The following is a 27,437-nucleotide window of genomic DNA, read 5'->3' as shown; positions in this document are numbered from 1 at the left end:
CCCATGACCTCCCTTTAGCAGCCCATCCTGGCCGGGCAAAAACCTATGATCTTTTGCACCGTTGGTACTGGTGGCCTGGCATGAAGAAAGATACCGAACAATACGTCCTTAAGTGTGCCATATGTACACAATGCAAGAGACAGCCTGGTAAACCTGTTGGTCTTCTAATGTGTATGCCTTTACCACCGCACCCGTGGCATACAGTGACCCTGGATTTTGTGGTAGAACTCCCCTGTATCGGGGGTATGTCCACAATTCTTGTGGTAGTGGATGTCTTTACTAAGATGGCTTGGTTTGTACCATGCTCGGGAATACCAACTGCTCCCACATTGGCAAGCTTGTTCTTTGACCATGTGGTACGCTTTTTCGGACTACCTACGGTTCTGATTTCCGAGCGGGGGTCTCAGTTTACCTCGCGCTTTTGGCGCGTTCTCACTTCCTCCTTGGGTGTTGATGCCCGCTTGTCCTCGGCTTACCACCCTCAAACGGATGGCCAGACCGAACGTACCAATGGCACCATGGAACAGTTTCTTCGCTGTCTGTGTCTACAACATCAATCAAATTGGTTGTCGGTCTTAGGTGCCGCGGAATTTGCCTATAACAATTCTCTGCACTCATCGGTTGGCTGTTCCCCGTTCTATGCATTATATGGGTTGCACCCAAGGACCCTTCCACCTGTCCTGCCTTCCCTAAGGCAAGTTCCTGCAGTCAATGCAGTTAGGGATTCATTGATTACCATCCGTAAATCCGTATTAACACATCTACAAACTGCACAACGTCGCACCAAAATGCAGGCAGATAAGCGGCGTGCTCCGGCTTCTCCTTATTCCTGTGGGGACCGCGTATGGCTCTCAACTAAGCACCTGGCCATTCGGGGTAAACGGAAACTGTTGCCATGTTTTGTGGGTCCTTACACGATCTTGCGGTGTCTCAACCCCGTTGCTGTTCGTCTGGACATACCAACACATTGGAGGGTGCACCCGGTCTTCCATGTCTCCTTGCTTCGGCCTTTTGTACCTGGCACCGACTGCCTCCCATTCCGGCCCCACTTACCGTCCGTGGCGAGGATGAATATGAGGTGCGTGCCATTCTAGATACCCGCCTCTGCTGTGGGGTTCGGTCCTATTTGATTAACTGGAAGGGGTATGGTCCAGAGGACAGGTCCTGGGAACCAGCCTCTAATCTGAATGCACCCCGTTTGTTGCGTGCTTTCTGGTTGCATCGCTTGCGCGGACACAGGAGAAGTCGCCCTTTGTGGAGGGGTACTGTCACATCCCGTTTTTATTGGAAATTGCCATGGCGTTTATATGAGCGCTCTTCAACACACAGAGCCCGCTAAAACTACAATTCCCATCCTCCTGCTATGTTAGTCACGTGACACGCACGTACCACGTTGCCGTGCCTTCTGAAGATCGTATTTAATACTGTCTGTTCGAGTGCCAAGTGCTCCTAAACTGTGTTAGTTCCGAGCGCTGTTTCCTGACTCCTGTTTGATCTTGAATCCTGTGCTTAATTCAAGCCTCTGCCTCTGCCTTTTCCTTTCCCTGTTTCCGACGCCCGTCCCTCCTCGACTGCTTTCCCCGGAATCCTTGAACTCGGCTTGCAACTCGACCTCCACTTGTTAAAGTCCTCTGGCTGTGACGCTTTCTCACTCGAATACTATAGTAAAGGAACTAGCGTGGGGTAACGCTTGTTTCCTCTGCCTTTATTTTTGTTTGCTTAAACATTTTTTTTGGCACTGTTTATTCTGGACGCTTTGCTGAATCTGCAATTGGATTGCTTTGGACATATCTGGACGCTTTGCTGAATCTGCAATTGGATTGCTTTGGACATATTTGGACGCTTTGCTGAAACCGAATTGGATTGCTTTGGGATATTCTTTGAGACGCTTTGCTGAGTCTATTTTTGAGCACTGTGGACATCTTCTTGGGACGCTTTGCAGCACTGATGTCCTGATACACTGGTGCACTCCTCCTTCACCGTTGATATAAGCTTTCCCCTCTGTGTCCAATACTAGTAGGTTACTGGTACATTTTCCTACGGAACAGGTAAGAGTGGGTACTTGGGGGTCTTGTTTGCTGTTCATTTGGCAATACCTGGCTACATTCTGAACGTCTGCTCTGCTCTTCCCTCCTTTAGCTCTGCTGAGTCTGCTCCTGCCTTTTCACTCAAGCCCTCAGCCTGACAGGTGGAATAGATTCATGTAGGCTGAGCTCTTGGGGGGAAAGTCTTTGGCCTATCACGTTACAGACTTTTCGTGTTCGAAGAGAGAAGGATACTTTTCCATAACTGGGAGAGTGTTATCTGCGACAACTGGGATACCATACCTAGGCTGTGACAGTAACTTCGAGGGGCGGATAAAACCGTTAGCCAGATATTGTTCTAAGTAGGACTTCAAATGTTAATTGTCTGGTTCAGTAAGTGCATAGATTCGACCACAAGGGATTTGGCAATCGTAGGGTCTGTGTGATGGCAAGGTGTTAGCTTGTTCCTTTTGAAACACATTGTGAAAGTCTTGATATTCGTTTGGTAGGGTACTGATCACACCTAGGGCAATCGCCGCTTTTTCCTGGACAGACGAGCTTGTGTTCGTTGACTTCCTTCCATTATAATAGCAAGTGCGGGTACAGTCTTCGGAAAAGACCAATTCCCTTGCACCCCAATCGATATGCGGATTGTGTGCGACCAACCACGGCATCCCTAGGATCAACCGGAACTGGGGTGCCTTGATGAGATCAAAAGCGATAGATTCCCGGTGGCCGTCCTGACATAGGAGGGTTAGAACTGTTGTGCATTTAGATACTGGGCCGGAAGCGGTTTCTGTACCGTCTACGGTGGTCACAGTCTCGGTGGTTGACTTAGGGCAGAGAAAGAGCCCCATCTTTGCTGCAAGATCCTGGTCCATGTAATTCCCAACGGCTCAGCTGTCAATGTATGCTTCTACAGTATGCATCTTAGACGGCTGTTCGTGTTCCCTCTTGTCGCTTTCAACTTTGGTTAAAGGAGGTCTTACCCCTCCTAGTTGCATTGGTTCCACGGAACTGTCTGCCCCTCGTGGAACATGGTCCTTAAAGCGCACAAACATAGGACGGGTGTCTGGTCTGCTCCGATCTGCTCTTCGGTCTTGCAACCTGTGATCAAGTTGAACCACAAGGTTGATAAACTCGGCACAGTCTTTTGATGGATCCACTACTTGGGCAAGAACATCCTTTAGTTCCCCCTTAGGTCCCGGTGAAATAGCGTGGTTCTCTTTTCCTCTGGCCACCTTGCTTAGACCACGAGCCTGTTGAAGGTTGCTATATATGTCAATAGGTCTTGGTTTCCTTGACGGAGGGACAAGAGTTTGTTGTCTAGTGCCTGTCCATGATTATGACGTGCGAAGAGCTTTTCCATCTCCTGCTGGAAGCCCCCAAAGTCATGTAGCAGTGGGTCATCCCGACTAACGAAAGGTACAGACCAGTCTGCAGCACTGCCACTCAAATAAGACAACACGAAGGCCACCCGTGATTGATCATTAGGAAAGGCCACAGGTCTGCAAAGAAAATGGAGGTGACACTGGTTCATGAAGGTTGCATACTTCCTAGGATCCCCTATGAAACGCTCCGGTGGGGCTAAAGGAACTGCTCCAGGGAGGGTGATCTGCACCGGATTGATCGGCAGTGCTGACATAGATGGAATGGTCCCAGGCAATGGGGCTTGTCCGGCCTGTGATTGGAGGAGTTGCCTACTTAAGTCATCAGTGCGTTCTTTGGCCACTATTAATTCTCTCCGCAAGGCGTTGGTCTCCTGCCTGGCTGAATGCACCTCAGCGCATAACTGCTCCAGCACCTGAGCTAACTGGTCGGTTTCCGAGTTTTCCATGCTTGACGCCTGGGTGGATTGTGGTTGTGAGGCTTTGCGTTCTGTAACGCTCACCTGGTATCCACAGGGAAGCCACCGGATCTGGCTGGACTGCTTCCGACCTGGATCCACTCCATCAGGTTCTTGTTCTGCGGAGGTCCTAGTCTTGGTTTTTGATATGGTGCGCTCTTCGTCCTGCTGTTCTGTGCAGGGGTGCGTCATGGATGGGCGCGTTGCAACCAAGTTGTTTCACTGGTGCTGGCCCTGTGAGTCCAGACCTGCTGCGACTCAGTTCTTCAGATAAGTCTGTTGTTTTGACAGCTTGTCCTTAATTGTAATTGCCCCTGTTAATGTCTTTCCATCTCTCTTTGGTGTGGAAGGAGTTCTGAAGATTCCGTGCTGGCTGGGGCTGTGCTCGAGATTGTAAATGAAAGCACGGAGCATGTCGCTATGTGCTTTTCTTGCGGTGTGCTAACCTGTGTTGTCCCTCTCTCGCAGGCCGCCGCAATGTTCCAGGTGATAAGCTGCCGAAGGGTTGCGGAGCGGTGAGTAGATGTTGTTCGAATCACCGTCGAGTAATTATGCGTGTTAATCAGCCTTGCCTTTTCTCTTGCAGGTTGTCGGAAGGCCGGAATGGGCATGAACCAACAGCAAGTTCAACTCAGGTAAGTGTGAGCCTTCCGAATGTTGTTTAAATGTGAAGAATAAATGCTTACTAATACTGCTTTTCTATTTTCCGCAGGTTGAGGCTTCCAGGGGAGAGAGCGAGCGTTCGCCGAGATGCTGGATGTTCGGGACACTGGAGCGGATGACAGGAGCTGGGCTCGCCAACAGGTAAGAGTAACTAATGGTGTTCTTCTTCTTCTTGCAGGTGTTTGCCCGGAATGCTGAGGAAGATCCGACAAACCGTGGTGAACGTCACGCTGCGAGAGCAGAACAATGCGAAGCGTGTTCTCCAGCTTGGGCGTGGCTTATATAGCCTGCAGGTATCCCAGGTGCCTTCAGGCCTGATCACACCCTAAATATTAGACGGCATGGTTCAGTTCTGGAACTGAACCATGTGGGGGCATCCATGTTGTGACACTGCCATTGGGAGCTCCAGCTCTCCCTTCTGCCATTTGAGCCTGGCGCCAAAGGCGCCAGGACTGACTCCAAAAGAGTCTTGGGCGACATGATTGGGCCCTTGGGGCCATGAAGGGACACCGTGGTGTGGCCCAGGGACCCCGACTGCCAGGGCCAGGGGCAGTGGTCATGACAATGGAATAGCTTAACAAATATACACGTTGAATATACATTTTCCTTTTTACAAGCGCTTTACATGCGAGTAGGTCAAGTATCCTGTTTTTTAAATTGAGTTTCCTAGAACGCTGTTTGAAAGTGACATGTTTGAGTAAGTGGGCAGGTATCTGTTTTCTAAAAGGGGAAGTATAGAGCATAGGGGAAGCATAGAGCTTTAGATAGGCAGGAATTTCTGATTTAATATGGATTTTAGCTAATTAAAGCTTTATCATGGTACCGTGGACTCGCTTGCATTTTTCCATACATGGTGCAAGTGCCTTTAGTGTAAACAAAATGGATATATGTGTGCATGTGTTGCAAAAGTCTACATTCATGTAAACGTAGCATAGAAACCTGAGGTAACTAATTTATTGATCATTCTTTACCATTGACATTGGAAATTCATAGATGTACAGTTTGTTTAAATTTTAATTGATTCAGTTATTTCATTTGATTAATAAATAGACCTTATGTGCAACCCTGTGTGTTTCTTGTCCCGAAAGGCGATGGAGGCTGTAAGGAATCAAAATTGTTGTATTGTGGGTCCCAAGTTCATTAAACAAACTTTTGTGCATGTCTGGTTTAGGGTGAAAGGAACATTACCCTGAATTAGATGTTGCACAATGAAAACATCATACAGTCACCTCCGGGACCATAGAGGTGGACACACAGAGGAGCTACACCCCGACCCTTACTGGAAGAGTTTCCAAAGGGCCCAGCCACTGTGAGGCATATATCCAAGAAGAGGGATCTGCGGTAGGAGAATCCATCAGAACGAATATAACCAGGGGAAAGTCATTTTTCCTTTTCAGCTCTGCTTGTGGAGAACAGACTCTGGAACATGAAGTAGAATACAATGGGGCACTTTACTTGGTGTTGGTGGCACTGCTGGAAATAGTGCCTAAATAATTCAAAGCACCACCCACCATGGGCATGTTGCAACTCTGCATTGTGGAATTACTGCCCATGGTCAGGGTGATGACATTACCGTACAGTAGTCTATATACTAGAGTGGTGGCACATGAAGTTGGATGGAATAAAATGTTACAGAATTGCTGCCCTCAATCACACCCAGCCTCCTTGCTCACAATTCACAGGCTAGTCTTACATTTACCCCATGATCCAGAGAGCCTGGGCAGGTTTGAGTACCCCAGCCCAGGGGATCCAGCACAAAAAGGACAATGTTAGGTCATTTTCTGTTTTGGGGTTAATGGTACACGTGTTTCTGCCGCAGCTACTTTGCCCGTTTGCTCTTTAACTGTGTGGCTTTCACTGCAGCCGATTTCTTTTTAATGAGGGTTCTGACCACAGCCCCACATCTAACTCAACCCCAGCACATCATCTGCCACCCACCACCCACAATCTCCTTACCCAAACATACAACAAATATATATGTTTTTTTAACTCCACAAAAACAACTGTGGTGAAAACGGCATGTTTAAAATGCAAACAAATATAGTGCATGTGGCGAAAATACAGCATACAGGGCTTAATGCAGTGGACTGCTGTCACTTTCATGATCTCTTGACGTTTTGGGGCCTCCAAGAACATGGGTTGGATGGATAGCAGGAGCACAGAGAGCAGTGCAAGATTGCTTTGACGATCAGAAGGAAGGCACCTTTATGTACAAGGAAAGGTTCTATGTGTTTTTGGTACAACGATCCTCATTATAAGTTTGGTAGTATCCCACCGGTAAATCCAGCGGGATACCACCAAATGGTAATATCGTTTCCGCCACTTGGTCTGCCGGAATTACCAGCAGATTACAAGTGGCAGGAAGTGTGGGAATTCCCCATTCCGCGGATGCTCCATCGGACTCCATCTGGGGAATTTCCGGTATAACCGGCATCAGTAATTTCAGTGCTGCAGGTAAATCCAGCCACCCCACAACCAAACTTGTTGTTTGCCGGTCCAGAACAGTGCTAATAAACAGAATTACCAACACGTTAATTCCAGACGGACACATTTATGAGGCCCAAAGTCCTTTGTGACTCCCCCGGGCGTACACTGAGGTGTCTTACAGGATCCATATTGTGGCCCATTCTTACCAACACATATTTTTGTAGTTCATACAGCTACATCCCCAGGGCATCCAATGCCATTTTCTTCTTTGGGAAGAGCCAAATTGATCATATTTGTATCTTGTCCAGTTTCACTTGGTGCTCTGATATCTGTGCTGATATCTTCAAGGCGGTTCCATTGTGCCTTGTACCATTCACTCTTCGTTGCCTTCTGACAAAAGCCTCCTGGACCACTTGTTCGACTTTCTATGTCCTGCCATCTTCAGTAATTACATGACACTTTTGTCTTTGGACAACCTGTAGAGGTTCACAGAACTTGAACCCCTTTAAAGTTTTTTCTTGTGTGCTAGTCATTCAGCTTGCTTCACATTCGGGGGCCTGTTTTGATCATTGGAGCCCCGGCAGCTTATATGCTGTCATTCCAGTCCTTTTGCTTCTTCTGGTCCTTGGAGATGTGCCACAGCATAATGCTCACATTGATCGAGGTATCTTCTTGCCAGGGAGGTATATGCTCCATGGAAGCTCTGAGGCATCTCATGACTAAGTTGGAGTTGAGATGATAGGCAGCAATGGCTTCGAGAGCAGTTTTAACCATGTCCAAATGTGAGGATAGTGCAAGCCTCCTTTGATGAATTGGTTGGCTCTTTTGACCAGCCTATTAGCTTGGGGAGGTATAGAGCGGCCTTTCATTGATTTGTGGAACTCAAGTTCATGAACGTTAGCATTTTGTGAGATGTTAGCTGCACACTATGGTCTGTATGTGTAGTGGTATTGCTTCTCAATAAAAGTCATGCTTCAATATTTCTATGACCATGCTCATGGTGATGTTGGAAACAAAGTCTCTCTCAGCCCATTTAGTCAGATAATCATCCATTACTGTTACCCGTATCAGCAGTTTATCTCCAAATGTTCTAGGGGTCCTATAAAGTTCAAATCTATTTCTTTTCCATGGTGCATTCAGTGTTTTCACACTGGTGAGGGGAGATTGATGAACTCATAGGAGCTCATTTTGAATAGGGTGTCATGTAAATGAAAGACGTAAAAGCCGTGCGTAAGTATACTGAATAAATGGCAGTTGGGAAGCCAGCAGGGGCATGGGACGTAGACGGCCCTGCTCAACCAGAAGTCAATACTTCTTCAGCTTATAGACAAGGGACAAGTCCTAATGATATTGCTAGATCTGTCTGTGGATTTTGACCTGGTAGACCATACCAAGGCAGTCACCAGGTTAAAAGAAGTAGCTTTCTTCTCGGATAATGCAGCTCTTTGGACGCATCTTTCCTAGGTAATCGAGTGTGCAGAGTGTTTAGTGGGGATGCTGAAGCCACACCTGCTGGTCTGACATATGGCGTGCAGCACGGAGCCTGCTTATCGCCTTCTCTGTACAACATCTTTAACATTCCTTTTTTCAATCTACTTAAAGAGCATAAAATGGACTTCACAAACTATGCAGACGACACACAGTGTGTCATTCCTTTACCAGGCTCTCATGTAGATGAAGAAAGAATATCAACAGGATCTATGAAATTATCCAAACCTCGATGGGTGAAAATGGCTTAGCGCTCAACAAAGAAAAAAACAGAGCTTATGATGATAGGCACAAGCAACAAGCTGAAGAAGCTGGGTACTGATTACAACCACTTTTTATTAGCAGGCTGCAATGTTGAGACAAAAAAAGAAGGTCAAGACTCCATGCATTATCCTGGTCCAAACTCTCCATATGAGAGACAAGTTAGGCTATCCTGGTCTCTTCCACTGTGTACCATATAAAACTATTAGTGCAACGTGACCTTTTATCTACCAAAAGAATTGCGAGACTGTGGCCAGGGCCATTGTAGGGTCCAGGATTGATTATTGCAGTAGCCACTTCATAGGGATCACCAAGTCGGACTGCACATGGCTACAAACCTTACATAATAGCATGGTCCCGATTATTCTATGTCTTAATAGGAGCAATCATGTTTCTGAGGCAAGACGCAGTCTCCACTGGCTCCCAGTCGAATCCAGGACTCACTTTAGGCTGCTGATGATCACCCATAAATGTGTCATGGGGAATGGGCCTCGGTATTTGAGAGAGGCCTTGACTAAGTAGACTAATGCTAGGACGCCGAGGTCTAACCATTCTAACCAGTTTACTGTGCTATACTGTAATCTGTCTCAAGTCACAGGATGTGCCTTTTCGGCAGTGGTTCCCAGGGTTTGGAACGATATCCCGCTGGATCTTAGAGAAACTAAATCTATGACAATTTTCAGGAAAAAATCAAGACATTGTTATTTAGATAGGATGTTTTTCCCGTTTTCATTTTTAGGTGCTTTCTGATGTAGGTTGTGTGCTTCTTGTGTCTTTTGGCTTGTTTGATATGTGTATTGTCTTATGTTGCGCCCTTAAGCCTCTGGGTCATGTGGTACGCATTATAAATGATTACATTAAAGTAAAGTAAGGTTTTACGACTTCCATTCAGGGCATGCCTCATTTTCATGTATTGGTATCGCGGAAAGGAGAGTGGGATGAATCCTCCGGACTCCTCATTAAACCCATGTCTGACGTCTCCTCCCAGGTTGCCAGGGAAAGGCATACGCTTCCTGATCCTGACCTTGGGGGTGGTGTTCTGAAGGAGGATCACCTGGGAGGAGAAAGTGCCCAGGGGAATGAGAGGATTCTGTGTGGTGAGACGCAGTATTTATCTTCCTCTAGGGAAGACATCTCTTCCATACCAACGTCTATATTGGTTTGTTGTCGTAACTATCTTTTTGTTCCACAAACTAAACATCTAAATGTGGGTAAAACAACCACAAATTCCTAGGCATTGGGAGAAATGAAAACCCTTCCAAAACCTTGGAGACTTATAAAGCTGAAAACTTCCCTAACTCCCGGAGGTACAATGAAAAAGGAACTCTATAAATAATAATGGTTTAAACTCTAAAGAACTTTATTCCTCTTTTCAATCAAGTCTGGTGACTGATCCTTATGATATTTCTTTAAAGAATATTATGGGGAACAGAAAGTAGCTTAAAAATGAAAAATCAAACCAGAAAAACAATCTTTTCCATAAGGGACTTCAAGTTCCATAATTCCCTAAACACTGGGATGAAGAAGAGGGCTAATGAGGAACAATGCTGCAGGAGCGGTCAGATTGTTAATAGAAATGACCCACACCTTAGGGAGACTAGGAGGCTTAAAAGGCCCCCTCAGGTGCAGTATTAAAGAGCAAAATTGAGCAAGGTCATAGAATACCTGGCTGATTAACGAAGGGTGAACACACACCTATGGGGGTTACACCTTAGTAAGTGTGTACAAGTAACTGTGAATGACTTCTGACAAAAATATATCAGGACAGTTCTGGGTGCTGCAGTTAGATTTTTAATAAAACTGCAGTTTACGTGTTTTTAGATGCACTTGATAGAGAGTAACACAAGATACAACAGTATTTACACATTTTGAAGGTATAGTAACCAGTTTGTGAGTGACAAATTTCAAATATTTGTAACGTCTTTAAATGCTTACACATCCACTGAGTGGTCCTTGGGAAGGAAACCAGTGGATTTAGTGAGGTGATAGCATGTGATAGTCAGCACATATACATCAAAACAATGAGGGGTTGCACAAGGACAACGCAAACAATATAACAGTCGTTATTTGAAATTTGTCACTCACAAACTGGTTACTATACCTTCAAAATGTGTAAATACTGTTGTATCTTGTGTTACTCTCTATCAAGTGTATCTAAAAACACGTAAACTGCAGTTTTATTAAAAATCTGACTGCAGCACCCAGAACTGTCCTGATATATTTTTGTCAGAAGTCATTCACAGTTACTTGTACACACTTACTAAGGTGTAACCCCCATAGGTGTGTGTTCACCCTTCGTTAATCAGCCAGGTATTCTATGACATTGCTCAATTTTGCTCTTTAATGCGTGACTACCCACCTGGGTAGAGCAAGGCATCAACCAGGTGCCCTTTTTGATAAACACCCCTCAGGTGCAGGCCATTGTCGAGCAGAACGAGCAGAATGAGCAGGGAGAGCAGTGTGATTTGTGTATGCAGCTGACGCAGAAACTGGAAGAGGGAGAAGACGCCCGGACCACTGTTAAGCAGAAAACAGTAGCCGGTCTTGGGAGGTCTGTGCCACCAGAAGCCTTAAGTGTAGGCGTTGTGCAGTGGGAAGCGTGAAAGAGGGACGCTTGCCCTCTGAAGACCTGTTTTGCAGAGGCTGCACAGTGGGAAGTAAAATGAAGGAAGCTTTCCTCCCCGGGAGGCTGTCTCTGCTGGCTGGCGAGGACCAGAGAGCCTTCCGGAGCAAATGACGTTCCTTATACAAGTGTTGCGGGCGACGGCGGACCAGGTGTAGCAGTTTGCCGAGTCGCAAGGAGGCACTGAAGCAGAACACCTGCGAGTAGCGAGGGGATCGGATGCACACGCCTTATCCGGTGAGTTCACCAGCTGATAGTGACCCGGAGCACTCCGAGACCACTTACGTGCTCAAGGCAGACTCTGTGCCTTTTCTCCCCAGAGCAGTATGACATCCTCATATATTAATTCTGGGGCGATCTTTCTGAATGGTTGCAATGAAGTAGTAAGGGCTCTGTCATTTGACCACCCTACCTTTACAAAGTGCAAATCATGACTTTGTATTTCTTCATGACATCCTTCCATTCGAATTCAGAAATGCTGTTCATATGTCTGCTGGACATTTCTTCAATGGAAAGTAATATGCATTCATCCTTCCTGAAAGTATCATGATCACCCTCTTTGAGTGGAAACCTGGACATACAATAAGATTGTTTTTCCAGCCAATAATAAGGCTCATGGTCTTTCAAAATAAGGAACTTAGTTCCCTACATATAAGTTCTGAAATACTCTTCAGGCCTTTCACAGGGTAGGGATTCTTTCTCAGTGACAGAGTAGTTCTTCCCTGCTATGTATAGGGTCTTTGATGGGCCGTTGTGTTAGCATGGCACTGAGTCAATAAGCTCTAGTATCAATAGTAATGTATATGCTCCATCTGTGATCAAAAGGTTCCAGGCAGGGTGCATTGCTTAGGTTTAATTTGATGTCTCTGAATTCACTTTCTTGTTTGGTCTACCAGAGGTACTCTATTCTGGTAGGGGTATGAAGGAGAGGGCATTGGGAGCTCCCTCTTTAGTGAGTAAGTGAAGTTTAAGCCTAGCTTTGAAGAGATCCACTGTTGGGTCAGCTTTGAGTGCTATGGGCAGTGGGTTCCAGTGGAATGAGGTGACTAGGGAGAAAGAGAAGAGGCAAGAGTCGGTATAGGGAGGATATGGGACAGTGAGGTTGAGTGCAGAGGAGGATTGAATGGAATGAGATGGTGAGTAAACTGAGATGCAATCAGAAAGGTACTGAGGACAGAATACTATAATCCCCTTGCATTCTCCAGCCTATATCTTCATCCTGGATGATTCAGACATTGCTGTGTATAAATAATAGCCTCCCGCAATTTACAATTTTGAATAATCCTGCAGCGCGCGGGAACAACACACTCTTGACCAAGAGGATGCAAAGTTGCGAGATGAACCTTACGCAACTGAACACCAACAAAGAGTCATTGCTACAAAATCCAAATGCTGTCAAAAGAAAATTATGGCAGCAAGATTGGATTGAAACATGCGATCAGAGAGCACAACATAAGTGCATGAGGAACATTGCCCCGGAGCCTAAAGCACTTAGTAAGCTGCCGAAATACATGGAAAAATGTCCTTGTAAACAACTAAGAACGATATTCTTAAAGTTCAGACTAAATTTATTTCGAACTAAGGCAATACAAAATATGAGAAAAGAAAGTCTAGGAGAAGATCTCAAGTGCAGATTCGGTAAAAACTCTGAAGAGACATTGAAGCATCTGGCCCTGTTCTGTCCGGAACTCAAAAACGTAACAACTAAATATATGGTGGCTGAAATGACTAAAAAGCCATCCTTGACTGGGGAGGAGTGGTGGGCAAGAACGAAAAATGGAGAGGACAATAAGTTGGTCTTTGCGTTGACATTCTTTCTAGAAGATTTGAACAAGAGAATGGAAAATCAAGACTCTGAATAGCTTCCTAATCTGGTAAATAATGACATTGCCAAGCATAACACACTGTTAGTAGTAGGAAACTGCTAATTTTGCATTCATCTATTGTAGTACAGATCATGCTCCACTTTCACCATATGTCTGCTGTTTCTCCTCACTTCGTTTTGTAGTATGATCTTCTGATCTGGAGACAATTTTAATTTGTGGACAAACTCTTATACCTGCACAGTTTTTTATTTAATGTTTTGGCTTCATTTAAAAAACATTTTTTTGTAATAAACGAAATAAAAATAAATAAATAAATAAGTTACTAAGGTAATGACCTTATCATTGCCAAATCTTTCACAACAGACCCCTTGCATGCAATTTCAGAATCTTCTTGCCAAGGTCTCCACTAAGACTGCAGCGATTCACAAATACTTTATCTCTGAATCCAACGTGTCAATTGCTAATCAGCAGGTCGAAAATGGATTGATCAATGATATTTCTAGCCAATATACTGCTACTATATGGTGAAAGGTAGGACTATAAGTTTTTAAGTTATCTAATGCCACAAATCTAACTCAGACCGCCTTTTTTATTTTGAGTAGAGTTTACCTTACTCGCGTGTTTCTAGATTTGCTTTCAACTTAAGAACCTTATGCTGGTCTTGTAAAGAATGTATTGCTGATTTTAAACACTGTAATTTCTGGGAAAGGATTTGGACAACACTACAAAAAAAAATCAATTTTACAGCCCAACTTAATCTTGACAATCTAATTGTTGGATCACATGGATACTCGGATTTAACCAATGTTTCCTCCTCCGGGTTATTCCACCTGCTGATCTTTATTGGTTTCCTTCTAATATTTTCTAGCTGGAAATGTTTTGAACACGTATCATATGCTACTTGGTGGATAATATTAGCTACATTCATAGAATAGTAGAAAAGGGTTGGGCCACTTCTTTAATTGATGTGCATAAATATAATCAAAAGTGGAGTCCAATGATTGAATATCTTGATGCCTCCTCAGTAGATTATTTTTTATTTATTACCTCCGTTTTAGATGCCTGAGGGTTGGATGCGCAATATAAATGTAATAATAAATAAATAAATGACAGTATCGCCAGTACGGTAAAAATGTTGGTAAAATTGCCAGCAATTCCAGCACCAGTATTTTTACCATACCAACACAACACAAGTTTGCCGGTGGGGGAGCACTGATCTACCACCAGGCCTGATCTGCCAGTAAATCAGGCCCCTACTGGCAAAATAATGCCGCTATTACAAGCACCGGTATTACCGTTGCCAGCAGTTGCAGCAATCCCCTCCATGGGGTTCCATGTGATATAATCGCAGCAAAAATTGCTGTGGTAACAAAATATTGCGGCAAAAATGCAGCATTTTTTGCGCTGCAGTCCATGTAAAACATGCAGGGGACACCCCCGCAAACCCCGCTCCCCTTAAATGGTATAACGGTGAACACTTTTACCGGGTCAAACGGCGGCATTTTTGCTGTGATATTTTTTTACCACAACATTTTTGCCGCGATTATATTTGAATGGGGATTTCCTGCCGTTGCCGGTACCTGGAATATTACTGGGATATCAGGCGCCGCTAACAGTAGGGGCAGCTTGCCAGTATCCTGCCAGAATTACCAGGCGGGATACCGGCAAACTCGTGATGACCCCCTAGGTGTACTTACTGAGTAAGCAACCAACATACATTCATGTAAGCATGACGTGCTAAAATCACCATACTGGTACCTGTCCTTTGCTAGTACTCGGTCCATCGAACACTGGGTGCTGCTGCTTTGGACCAACCACAGGGGAGGGCTGTAGTTCTGCTGGAATTTCCACCTCATCAGCTGCACAGCAAACGGAGTTGTGTAGAGGGGTTATGCGTCGTTTGTGAAAACTGATTCGACTTTTCTTGGTCTTCAAGTGTTTTTCTTGGTGTTCTGACATTATCTCAACGACATGCGTGGCTGTGAAGTAAAATGACATTTACTGACAAGCAGTGGCCAAGTCCTAAAAATTAAAGTGGGGGGACTCATCAAGAAACGCAATGGGATGTGACGTCGTCAGAAATTAGCATATCAAGGTGAAATATGCACATTTCAATAAATTGGCTTAGCATAACCACCCAAATTGCACAGGACGAATGGCATTTGCTTTTCATAAAATCAACACTCGCCCACAAAACCAAGAGGATATTTTCTTATAATAGTGAAAACGTTTAAAGGTGTGCATGTTTTAAACTCAAAGAACCAATACACGTTTTTTCCCCAGGAACTTGCAGTACCGAAATGTGACATTTCACCTTTAGTTGTTTATTTTTCATCAGGTTATAGAGTGCAGTGATGAAGTGGCTGGCCTGTAAACCTCCCATTGGCTTTACATTTAAAGAGGACATTCAATGTTTCTCATTTTAGCTGGTGGGTGGGGGAGGGACTGAGTCCACCCTCTGAAAGAAGTAGGTGGACTGCGTCCACCCCCGTGTACCCTCGACTTGAGCCCTGCTAACAAGTCGGGCCATTGATTGCATTGAGTGCCTTTCTTACTGTTCAATGGCGTTTATTGTCTAATTCTGGTTGTATAATATCACAAGTCTCTCTGTCTCGCTCTCTCATCCTCCTCCTCCTCCCTGTTCTGCGGCCTGAAAAGCACAACCCATTATCTTAAGACCACGACTGTGTGACTAATTTGTTACAAAGCATATGGGGTCTACTCATACTTTCTTTGACAAATTCTCATCCGTATACTTCCTTTTTTTCTAGTGTAGATTCAACACATAAATGTGGTTCGTACGTTTCTTTGTTAAAAGGTTATAAAAACCTACACCACAAACAATAACAATGTTTTAAAATGATATAAAAGCCATTACAATTGTGAACATTTTATTTAGGCTTTAGATGTAAAGTGATTTAGGGTTTGTACACAAATAAGCCACGATAGACCCTTTCTACATTTTCAACAAGCTGTTCACGTTGGGGGTATTTTGTTCTACACATTAACACGCACCTGCAGCTTTTTTAAGAGATACGAGAGCTAATGTGGACTTTTAAAAGGATACTTTAAAAAGAATTGTCAAAGTTATTTAGTTTTGTTTGTAAAAGATACCCTGATTTTTTTGTTTAAGTGGTGAGAATGGTCATAAAGGAGCCCCAATGTTGGGAGTGCTTCTTTAGTAGCTGTGGAAGTACTTGAGGAGCTACTGGGGGAAAAAACCATTTAATTAACAATTATAAAAAAATGTTTAGGAGATTTGAACAGAGTGAGTTCCAGAAAAGTATCTACTGTAAAAATGATCCGCGAAACAATGAATCCAGTTTTTCCTATTTTTTCTGGCAACAGGTAATGAGAATAGCAAAAGATGAAAGGTGTCGGTTGGGGAATTCAACAAGAAGAAGGTGGAGATTCCATACACATGCCCATTCAGATGTCACTCTGCAACGTGGCAGATATTCTGTAAACACTAAAGTCCAGAGTTCACATTTATCTCTATAGCTGATTTGTCATCTCTGATGCACTGCTGATGATCTATAGTTTTTCCTGGAGCTCTATGCCATTGGGCAGAGCATCTAGACATGCCTATGTATATTCACATATTGGGCTACGAACGATGACTCTGTAAGAGAAAATTGGTGTCTGGCATTCCACTCCCTGCCTCATGAAGAGATTAAAGGCGCAGCGGCCTCGGAGATCATGGTGCACTGGTTTAGCTGAACATTCTGCCAGTGGCATTGTTCACTAGCCCGCTACACCACAGACATATGCTTCAAACCCTGCCTTTGCATTCCGCGGTGTAAGTGTACGCATAGACAGATCGCCAACTGATGTGGACCTGACCCACAGTCAGGGGAAGCCCCGGTTCCATTGCAGAATCACGTGGCCTTGCTCTGTCATTCACTCCATTGCAGATGTTTTCCAAGAATGAGTCAAGATTCAGGGCCTCATTACGACCCAGGCGGTAAGTTACCGCCTGGGCCGTGACTTTACCACCATGGCGTAAACTACGTTTACGCCATGGTGGTTGGCGGACTTACCGCCCCATTCCGACCTTGGCGGGGCGGTAAGTCCCCAATCCCCATTTACCCTTCCCCATTCCCATTTTTGCCCCATAGGGCATAATGGGAGTGGGGAAGGCGTTAATTACGCCACCGTAAATTACGGTGGCGTAATTAACTCCATGGTCCCTTAGCGCCATGGATTTTAACACCTGCTAAAAGCAGGTGTTAAAAGCACCATGGCGCTAGGGGACCTCGTAATTGGCGGTAAGGGGTCGGCGCAGCTAACGCTGGCGTAAACCCCTTACCGCCAGGGTCGTAATAGTCTTGCTTTTAGGCAGATGCTGCTGAAGGTACAACATGACCCAACATGGTGATGATGCAAACCCTCTTCTCGGTTTGTAAGGACACAAAGACACATACACGTTTGATGAACTGTAATATGGACTGTGGATAAACATAAGCAATTCTCCATCATTAAAAATCTGTTCCATCAAAAAGCTTCCCAGAAAGTCCACCACATTTCTACAATGCCACCATGGCACACTCCACTATTTCCACACTGATCCCCCACAGGTAATGATGGACTCCTCCCTATCCTCCTTAAGGTTTCTCTCCTCCATATGGTAACTTAGATCCTCCTATTGCTGAATAAAGAGCACACAACAGTTATTAATGATGGACTCCTCTCTAGCCTCATTAAGGTTTCTCTCCTCCATATGGTAACTTAGATCCTCCTATTGCTGAATAAACTGCACAAAACAGTTATTAATTACGGACTCCTCTCTAGCCTCATTAAGGTCTCTCTCCTCCATATGGTAACTTAGATCCTCCTATTGCTGAATAAACAGCACACAGCAGTTATTAATTACGGACTCCTCTCTAGCCTCATTAAGGTCTCTCTCCTCCATATGGTAACTTAGATCCTCCTATTGCTGAATAAACAGCACACAACAGTTATTAATTACGGACTCCTCTCTAGCCTCATTAAGGTCTCTCTCCTCCATATGGTAACTTAGATCCTCCTATTGCTGAATAAACAGCACACAACAGTTATTAATTACGGACTCCTCTCTAGCCTCATTAAGGTCTCTCTCCTCCATATGGTAACTTAGATCCTCCTATTGCTGAATAAACAGCACACAACAGTTATTAATTATGGACTCCTCCCTATCCTCCTTAAGGTCTCTCTCCTCCATATGGTAACTTAGATCCTCCTATTGCTGAATAAACAACACACAAGAGTTATTAATTATGGACTCCTCTCTAGCCTCATTAAGGTCTCTCTCCTCCATATGGTAACTTAGATCCTCCTATTGCTGAATAAACAGCACACAACAGTTACTAATGATGGCCTCCTCCCTATCCTCTTTAAGGTCTCTCTCTTCCATATTATAACTTCGATCGTCCTATTGCTGAATAAAGAGTGCACAATGCAGGGACGTTATTTCACCAAAATGCCAGGGGTAGCGGAAGTGACATCACATGACCCTTAACCTCTGATGACATCACAGTAAGTGATGTCATTTGACCCCACCCCGAAGTGACATCATGGGATGCGATGGCACACAATCTTTCACCCCTTGACAAAACAGGAACTGGCATCACATAGCATTGTTCCTAAGTACACTACGAAAAATATGGTTACGCTTTCACTGTAATGTGATATACATTTCACACAATAAAGGATCACCATATGTATCATTAATATGAGTGTGTACAGGCGCGCATATTACCAAATTACTGTGAATGCAAGCAGGCGTCCAAGGTCAAAAGATAATGATGTGTTATTGTATAGCACTTAGAACAAATGTACATACAATATCACCCAACCGGTGTTGGTACTCATGTATTGACCTCAGAAGGATGAAAGTCTGATTTGGCCTTGCTAGGATTCGAACCTGCAGATCACACCAACATTGCAGCATTAAGCGCTCAACCCACTGAGCTATCTTACCATCTTTGGTAGCATTAGCAATTACATGCCTTAATGTTCTCAAAGTCAGAAAGCAAATTACACTCTATATTGGACACCATTAAACTGGTAACTGAACAGCAGGCCAGTTAATCTGCAGGTCTAGTGCACATTTGGCCGCATGTCAAGCTTGTGTGGATCTACCTTTCAGGCTTCATAGGTTGGCAAAATACATACCATTGGGATGGTTCATAACTGTGTATAAAATAATTCAGAGTACCACAGGGAAAGCAGCACACTCACACATCTCGTACTCTGGGCACTCATTACCTCATACATGCTACCATCTTGAACAGCATGCCATGGAGATATGAAAGATAGACAGTGCAAAAAAGCATTTCTTGTGGCACAATAAAGTCAAGGACCACTTTATGTCCTCCTTAAGGTCTCTCTCCTCCATATGGTAACTTTGATCCTTCTATTGCTGAATAATGAGCCCACAAAAGTTACTAATGATGGACTGGTCTCCATCCTCTATATGGTAATGTAGAGGAGCAGGTGCATGCCTCTGCAGGAAATCCCACCACACTACCTGCTATATGTTAGAAGCCTGAAATTGTGCCATGCTTAACGCCAGCAGTTGTGCCAATACTGCAGCGAATATTTGAAAGAAGGTATTCACTTAGAAAACCCTATCAAATCTATCCCTGAAGAGATGATAATCCGAGGGAGGAACTCCCCAAAGGAATCTGAAAAGGAGCAAAAAGAGGAGCTGGTGACGTCACGAAACAGGAGCGTGATGCCCTGACAATACTGGATGAAGAGAATACATGGAACTTACAGAAACTGATGACAAAGTTAGGAACTGAGTAAAACATTCATATGTGAAAAGAAGATCGCATGTGTGCGAAGCATGGCAGAAAATGTACACCATTCAATGACTGTACAGATGCTGTAATGCAAGTAGACTAGGTAATCTTAGAAGCGGTCTATATGTAGTGAATAGACTGCAGACGAAGCCGCCATTGTGTGGAAACTGGACATCGGTGTCATGAATTTAGTAAACCAGAACCCATGGAGAGGAAAGGCAGAGAACTGTGTTGCAGCACGAATAAGCTGAGATTGTGGAAACGAATGGCGAAGCTGTCTTGCCTGGTGTCAAAAGCCAAAGTAGCCAAGGCCGGTTATCTATTTTTGAAAGCAGTAAAAGTGAGAAGCTGAATCCTCCCTTGTTAATGTGCAAATAAAGAACACCAAGCATGCCAAGTTTTTTTAATTTAAGACATTTAAATGCTGCAAAATGGACCACATCGTGGTCTCCTGTCACGTGAACCAAGGATGGAAATGGAGTTGAGCTTGGAGTCCTAGAAGACCAATAGTGAGTGCTTTCACTCCCATATATTCCCAGAGACAAGAATACTTTGCAAGGCCGAGTTCAAAGACAATCTTCATGGCAGAAGTCATGGGTGATGAGAGATGTTGGGCTAATTGGGTGGGGAGGTAAAGTTAAGTCCACCTCCTGACCCCTGGGTCTGAGTTTATGTGCTGCTAATTGAACCAAATGTTCTAGACATGGCATGAGTGTGCCAACCAATTATAGAGGGCCGTATAATTAAGGGCCTTATAGTTTGAGAGCCAGTGATATACAGTGTACTTAATAGTTGTGAAGATGACATGTTTTAGGGGTAGGCATAAGTTGTCCACCTGACAGTAGACACCCAATCACAATCCAAGGAAGTATAGAAAGTATACTTAGATGTTCCCCTCAAACCTTTCACCATCCCTCATAGGTTTTTCTTATTTGCCACATAGTATGACGATTATTTGCATATAGGATGTTTTTATGAGAAATGCGCATAGAGCTTGAGCGAACATCAGTTGATGTCCATTGTAACTCCCTGTTTTAGATAATTGTTAATAAAACATCAACCTTTGCCATCTTCCTGAGTTGGTTTGATTATATGGTGTCAGAGTTATTCTACATCCCCAACCATTGCATGCATGATACCCAAAGGGCCATATGCTCATGTGGTAGCAGTGCGGATGGTTAAAAGATCCAAACTAGTTTGTCTCCAGAATTTCGGACGTTCGGGCATCCTCCGGCATTAGCCGGAAGATCGCAGGGTTTCTTGTGAACGGGTGATCGAACTAAACACGCAAGAAGAACTGAGGTGGTGGGCAGGTCCTCCTTTAACAAAATCGCTGCCCGGTTTCTACGGGTGCTCTGCTGTCAGAAGGTGAAGTGGTCGGACTGGAGGAGTAGTTGATACTGAAGGCCTCAAGTCGATTTATGAACGAATGGTGAGTAGACTACTTGGAATGGCAAGTGAAGGGGATGGGATTGTGATAATTTTTTGAGTAACATGAAATAATTGTGAAAAGAAAAGGTAGCGCCTAGAGTCATTGCTCAAGGGAGTTTCAGAGGAGACGTTTCAAATACCAACAGGGATAGAGCAGAAATATATAATGCATAAACGGGTTTACGTAAGGTGACATCTCAAACCCTGCATACGGTACGAAGTAAAGGCAAGAGAGAAAAAGGTGATTACAGTGTTTATTAATTTGTAATGTCGACTAGTCAGTATGTTGTTTGTTGAGTAAATATATCGAAGAGCGATAAAAGTTGTGAAGTAATTGAAAAAGTTGAGGAGCAATAGTGATTAAACCTAGCAAAGTGATTGGTACCAATCAAAAGGTAGATATAGCTCATTAAGAAATCAGAGGCTTGAGCAGCGATTGATGGTGCGTGCTCATATTTGTTGTTTTAGAAGGCATTTGAAAGTGGTGATTTAAGCAAAAGTATAGCGATTATTTAATAGTCTGGTAAGTATTGACAGCCAGTTGAGACTTGTCATCATGGGAGATACTCCTCTTATGCACTTATGTAAAACATTACCAAAGCACATGCCCAAGCTTAAACAGTATAGTGCGGAATGGGTGAAAGGCACAGCAGATAAAGTGTTCATGCCGTGGCCACAAAGGGGATCATTGTCAAAAGTGGTATTGCAACACATGAGTACATACTTGCACGCTGCGTACACAGGGAAGAAATTACAAGAAAAGATGAGCAAATCTAGAGCTCTGGAAAATATACCAAGAAGAAAGGGAAGATCTGCCACCTGAGGAGTGGATGCTTCGTCAGCGTAAGGAGGAAGGTGTGCAGCCCTCAGCTCTCCTTGCCTCTCCTGAAGTAAAAGGCTCTATTATGGAAGAAATAGGGTTATATCCTTTAAAAGAGTTGAAAGTGCTGACGAGGTATGGTAATCCAATATACGAACCCCCAGTTTATAGTAGCGATGATAGTCCAGAAGACAATAAGAGAAAAGAAGAGATCTATAAGATCAAACAAGACAAAGAAGAAAGGAGTGAGCAGTCGAATAGGTCAATAGAAACAGACAGGGAGATTAAGAGATGGAAAGCATTGCCCTTAAGCAGACTGAACCTGGATAAGGGTGAAGGGGATGATAGTCACATTAGTTGGGGGCAAGACACGTCAGATGAGGAAAGAGAGTCCACCCTCGAGGTAGGAGGAGGGAGCACATGCGCCCCTGAAGCAATCCTGCAAATGAATAAAGAAGTAAGATGGTCGGATCTGGAACAACCTAAGGATAGGACACCAGATCCCACAGCATATCCAGAGTGTCCCTGAGGACGATCGTATAGTGAGAAGGCAGAATCACCGCCATATGTGAGCAGGTTAAGGTTGCTACCAACAAGGAGACAGACAGGGACGATCATCCCTGCCATGGATAGACTAATGCTGGGAGCTGACTCTGGATAGAAAAAATGACAGGAGGAAACACGTTGGCCATAGGGGACATAAAAGGTCTCCTGGCAGCTCTTCCTGGGGTGAGAGCTGATGATATATGGAGGAGAGCAGGATATTCAAGTGTGACAGCACAAAACGCAGTGCATGATAGAGTGCTGTTTAGTAATTGTAGAGCGGACGTCGAGGGCTCTCAGGGTCCAGTACCCTGATACATCAGATGTAGGTGCAATTATGACACGTAAAATGAAGGAAGATGACCCTATTGCCTACATTTAGGACAGTCAGGAGAAATGGCAACTTGAATCTTGTGAGCCTTGGGAAAAGACAGTGGCATCACTTTACCACATTTTATGCCAGGGGTTGCCTGAGCCCGTACAGAGGCAGATGAAGAAACAGGTAGGGATGGAAGTGAAACCGTGGGCTGAGATACAGCTGATAACAGTACATCATTGTTGGTTACTACAAGAGAAAAATAGGAAGAAAAATGAGACTAGGAAAATCGAGGAAGCCAAGTTAGTTCCGGGAAAAAAAATCTACATTTGCTATAAAAGGGGCTGTATTGACTAGTGGAGAAGGATTGGGAATGTAGGAAGCAATGGGTGCATCGCAGGCAAATAATCAATGCCCGATGGATCAAGGTGGATGTGGGTTTGTGCCACGAGGCTGAGTTATAGGCTATAGAGGAAGAGAAGGAGGATTCCAAAATAATCAAGGTGAGTTTCAGAATACTGGTAGTAAAGAAGGAAAAGGATCAGCCTAAGAAACAGTGATGGCGCTCTAGGTGGATAATATTGAACCGATTGACAATTGGAAAGGAATTCAAGATGCTGCAACTGAGGGATGCCACAGGAGAAAGGCCCTCCTGTCGCGCTTCTCAAAATAAAATAATGACACTAATGGTGATTTACAACGAAAAATTTAATTACAAGTCATTAGATTTAAGCATAGATGGGACAGACAAGCCTGGATGTAATAACAAAATCAAAAAAAAAAACTTTTTGTACTGGTACTTGGACAAAATCCAGTTAGTTTTCAAATTATGATGTCCTTAGTTGAATGCACTAAGTATTAAGTATTGAGGTAAAGATCCTGGTACTAAAAAGTTTCCGGCGGTAAAGACTTCGAAAAGAAATTTGCTCTTTGGCTGAAACTTGAAGTGTGCTCAGTTAGCGTCACTAAGTTCACTGATGCGATGTTGTAGTCTAGTTACATTCCAAATTGTAATATCCTTAGTTGTGTTCACTAGGTATTGAAATAGAAGTTCTGGTTTCGGCAGGATAATTTATAAGAGTGATTGAGGCTCGGAAGGTTGTGGTTTTGGCAGAGCAAAGCTATATGGTTCCTCAACCCAATTGAATTTCCAAATTGTAATATCCTTAGTTATATCCACTAAGTAATATAGTATAAGTCCTGGTTGAAACAGTGTGCTTTGAAGGTTGTGGTTTAACAGAGCGGAAATAATATGGTTCCTCTTGAAAGGTTATGGTTTGACAGATCGAAAACAATATGGTTCCTCAACACGTGTTTCCCCGCCGCTGATGTGTGGCGGTTCTTCAGGAGGATTGTGGTATAGAACAATTGTGTTCAAATCTGGAAGGAAGGAGAAAGAGAAGATAGGAAAAAAAGGAACAAATAACGGTCGGTGGGAAAGCAGTATGATATCTTGTTTAAAATATCACATTGTATCTCAATACGATGTCACAAGTAAAGCAGGATAAGTACTTACTTGTGTACAAGATCAATGGTGTTGGTATAATGATTCTCACTCTATGGTAGAATACGTTGTTTGGTCTGTAGCACAGGGTCTCATCTGTTGATAAATAGGTATATAAGAATGCTTATCTCATATGATTAATATGAAAATATGTGAGGTTATATGGTACAAGTGACAGGTTAAACCCAAAAAGTACTGAGTTGGGAAAAGATTTAGGTGCACTTATAAAGAAATGGTGTGGGTATGCATGAATCAGATAGAGAAAAGGGGAGGTAAAAAGAGTTGTATGGGGGAAGTAATTTAAGTAGTGTAGCATGGGTGGAGGTTAATCCAGTCCAGCTTACTTCTAAAGAGAGGTGAAGAAATAGAAAAGCTGCTTACCACTGAGTAAACAATGTCCTGCCCGTTCGGATTCTGCTGCCGTACTGACAGCATTCAGTCTTGGCGAATATATGTGTATTTGCGGCTGACGCGAGCGCGGTGACGTCACGCGCACGCACGTTTTTGCGCGCTGACGTCGTCAAGCCCGCGCGACACCGTGCTATTATGGTGTGATTAAAATAACGGAGTAGCTTGCTCTCCAGGCACCCGTGTATTTGTATGCACATTATGTCAATGAAAAGGTATGATTCTTAAAAAAATATATGTAGAGATGCAAGAATAAAGACTAGAAGATATGCTAAATGTAAAAATGTGAGTGATATGCATGGTAATTACTAAAACATATACGTGCCGATAGGCAGACACATGTTCTGAGTGTCAGCACCATGAGCACTAAATCTAATGGTTTCTGGGGTGCAGTATTAACGAGAAAACTAGCTATGTCAAACCTGGTAGCGGCTGGACTAGCTAGGTGGTATGTGATGGCTCTGATAGTATTCTATGTAGTATATAGTCAGAAGAAGATGATGGTAGAAGGAAAGCAAAAAGTTGCAGTGGACAGGGTCATGATACAGTCACAGTGATGGGAAAGACACACATGCAAGTAAGGCCTAGTGGTGCCTGAGCTAGCTAAGTGGTGATATATGTGTTCACAGTAGATGGGTCAATCTTGGTGATGGAAGCATGAGAAGGCCATTGTAAAAGAATGTAGCATCTAGTTTGTAGAGATCCAAAGGGTAAGAAAGAGGGTGATAAGCAAAACAATCTCTCCAAGGCCGGGTAGTTATAAGAAAGTTTGTAAGAATATCAAAAATGGGAGAAGTGAGATGACATGCAGAGTATGCTGAACCATAGATTTACAGAAAATGGCATAGTTCCTGGTCGCTGTTTAAACCTGTGTTGCAAGTGTCCATTAGACAGATCCAGCGAGCTTCTTGTTGTCTAAGTTTCAGTTCCATATTGCCTCCACGGGGGACAGGTTTAAGTTTGACAATTCCACAAAATTTCAATTGGTTGATCTGAGTCGGTAGATGCGTTTGTTGAAAATGGGTGGCTAGCGGAGATCTTAAGTCCTGGTTGACGATTGCCCGAATATGTTCACTGACTCTTATTTTAAGTTTTCTGATGGTGCTCCCAATGTAAAACATATTACATGGGCACTGGATGATGTATACTGTAAATTTGCTATTGCAGTTGATGAATTGTTGAATGGTGTAAATGGTGCCATTTGGTTTGGTGATGGTGGTTCTAGCATTATCCGAGTACTTGCACATTGTGCATTGTCCACATTTGTAGTTACCTTTGGTAGGTTTGTATAGCCACATAGTTGGTGGATTTGGGTTGTTGGTGGCGACGTTGGCTTCAAAATGAGATGGACTTAGCTCATCCTTGAGAGTTTTCGCTTTCTTGAATGTGATTGTTGGTTTGGTATCCAAGAATGTCGTAAGATCAGGATCTGATCTAAGAATGTTCCAATATTTGGTAATTGCTTTTCGAATACAGATATTATTGGCACTGTAGTTTGTGATGAAGCTGATTTTCCTATCGATGTTGGTGATAGTTGTGTTGGTTTTGGTTTTGACTTGTAGCAGTGATTGCCTGGTCCTAGATAAAGATTTCTGATAGCTGTTCTTGACGAGTTTGGTAGGGTAGCCTCTCGTGATAAATTTTTCTACTGTGATTTTGGCCTTTTCAGTAAAATCATCATCTTTTGTACAGTTCCTTTTTACCCTTAGGATTTCGCCAAAGGGGATGTTTCGAATGATGTGCTGATGGTGGCTGCTGGTTGCGTGAAGAATGCTGTTGACGGCTGTTGGTTTGGTGTAGAGTGTTGTGCATATAGTATCATTTTCGATGTAGAGGGTAATGTCCAGAAAATTAATGGCTGTTTGACTGTATTCCGTGGTTAGTTTTAGGTTGTAGGTATTGTTGTTAAGATAGTTGAAATAGTCCTGAAAGGCTGGTATTGTTCCGTTCCAAATTATGAAGATATCATCTATGTATCTGGCCCAAAAAATGATATTGTTGAGGTGAGTGAATGATGGGTGTTGCCATGCAAATTCTAGTTCAAAGTGTCCCATGTACAGATTTGCGTATGAAGGGCATATTTCGCACCCATGGCAGTTCCTTGTATCTGACGGTAGAGGGTTTTATTGAAGATAAAAATGTTGTTTTGTAATGTGTATTGTAGCATTTCTAGAATCATGTTGTTATGATCATTGAAGGAGATGGAGCGGGTTTTCAGAAAGTATTCGGTAGTTGTGAGTCCTTTATCATGCAGAATACTGGTATAAAGTGATGTGACATCCATGGTTATCAGCCAATAATCTTTGTTCCAGGGTATGTTGTCTGTGAGTTGGATGATATGGGTGTGTCTCTGATATAAGATGCAAGTGAATTGGCCAATGGTTGGAGTTGATGGTCTATATACTCTGAGATATGTTCAGTGATGGATCCGATACCATTGATAATTGGCCTGCTGGAAGGTAGTCTTGAGAA

This window comes from Ambystoma mexicanum, chromosome 3p (assembly GCF_040938575.1).
Source record: "Ambystoma mexicanum isolate Mex_15411 chromosome 3p, UKY_AmexF1_1, whole genome shotgun sequence".
NCBI lineage: Eukaryota > Metazoa > Chordata > Amphibia > Caudata > Ambystomatidae > Ambystoma > Ambystoma mexicanum.
The sequence above is the reverse complement of the archived record's forward strand: the minus strand, read 5'-3'. Positions refer to the sequence as shown.